Source organism: Condylura cristata, unplaced genomic scaffold, assembly GCF_000260355.1.
Source record: "Condylura cristata isolate star-nosed mole 26May11 unplaced genomic scaffold, ConCri1.0 scaffold00027, whole genome shotgun sequence".
In the NCBI taxonomy this organism is placed as follows: Eukaryota; Metazoa; Chordata; class Mammalia; order Eulipotyphla; family Talpidae; genus Condylura; species Condylura cristata.
Window position 1 is genome coordinate 28,264,617 of NW_004567128.1, and position 1,668 is coordinate 28,266,284.

A 1,668-nucleotide genomic window follows, 5' to 3' on the forward strand; every position below is an offset into this window, starting at 1 on the left:
TGTGCCATGTGGGTCAGCTCCCTGGCCGAAGATCGAACTCATGCTACAGTGGCTGCCCATAGCATCATTGTGCTGAGACTTAAGCTCTTGCACCACCAAGGAGGCCCTCGATATTTGGAGATCTTGTACACACTAATTTACCCTGGAATTAGAGTAAACCTTAAATTACTATTATATATGACAGTATACTACATATTTATTTTTAAAAATTAATACAAAAATGTCTAAAGTAGTTTCCTGTAATTCCTATCACTTCAAATTTTTTCCTATAAATATGTGATTATTCATTATCATAATTGTTTTCAATACACTGCCTAACAGAAAGGTCCTCTATGTGTTCTTCACCAAATTGCTTTTTGCATTTAACAGCATTCTATCTCTCCATGTAGTGCCTCTTAAAAGCACTTTGTTCTCTTTAAGGGCGGTACAATGTTTTATCGTATAGCTGTGCCCCTGGTCATTTAACCCTGGGACATTGATATGTTTCTTAGTTTTTGCTACAGTGAACCTATAGCCTGGTAAATAAATGATTTTACACTTTTTTTTAGTATCTTAGGATGAATTGCCAATAGTGGATTGCTGATGGTCAGAGGGTTGATAAGCTTTAAAGTGAGGGATCTGGGGCCTCCCTCCTCCCTGGTGGTGCAGGGATTAAAGTCCTAGCACCATCAAGCTATCAGCAACCATTGCTGCATGAATTTGATCCTCCCTCAGGGAGCTGACCCACATGGCACAGCAGATCTCTTCTGTTTCACCCTGCTGCTCCCCTCAGCAATGTATTCCAGTAGATCTGCCAGTTCTGCTCCCCGCTGTCTCTAATGAATCCTCCCACCCTGCACCTCTGGTCTAGATCCCAGTTCTTTCATGCATAAATAATAGTAATTTTAAAATGTTTATAAAATAAATACAGTCAGGGAACTATGGCCAGATATCTCTCCAGAAAGTATAGAAGTTCACCCTAATTGCAGAAGGTAATTAAGTAAGTCCTTATCAGTAGGAAACTCTTTTAAGTAGTTATTGTTTTATCCAGTCTTCTGTCAAAGGGTCACATAGATTCATAGACCGTGTGGCCTATTATATCATTTAAGACGGTTGTTCTCTAAGTGTTCCTTTATTATTTTCCAACATTCAGTATCACTGGTATCAATCAGATTTTCATTCCTTTCTGAATTATTGTACTCTCTGAAGGTTTTAGGTTCTTTTTCCCCCCTGGTATTCTGAACCTTCAGAGCAGCCTCCTCATTTTGTTTAGAAGTAGACTTCTGGCCCTCCCTGGTGGTACAGCCGGTTAAAGCACAGCATTGCAAGCTGTCTACAGCCCTTCAGTGCAAGTTCATTCCCTGGCCCTGGAAGTAATCCATATGGTGGGGCAGACCTCTCTTGCTTCACCTCCTGCTCCCCTCAGCAGTGTTCATCAGTGTGCCTATCCTGCTCCCCACTCTGTCTGGTGAATCTTCTCACCCCCTCTGGCCTGTACCCCAGCTCTCTATGAATAAATAAATAAATCCCTCTCTCTTTTTTTAAAGAAATAGATAGACTTCTTTTTTTAAATCCTTGGAAATTTTCTTCCATCATCTTTGATGAGTTCTACTGTGTTCCCTCTGGTCTCTTCCTGTTAGATGTTAGACCTTCTGTTGTGTTGATCCTCTATATATCTTAATTTTTTTT

General features: G+C 40.3%; 1 protein-coding gene across 5 annotated transcripts in view; it reads left to right on the top strand.

The window, feature by feature from the left end:
- Positions 1 to 1,668, top strand: part of HDAC6 (histone deacetylase 6) — a 20,097-nt gene that overhangs the window by 6,005 nt on the left and 12,424 nt on the right. The window lies entirely within an intron of this gene.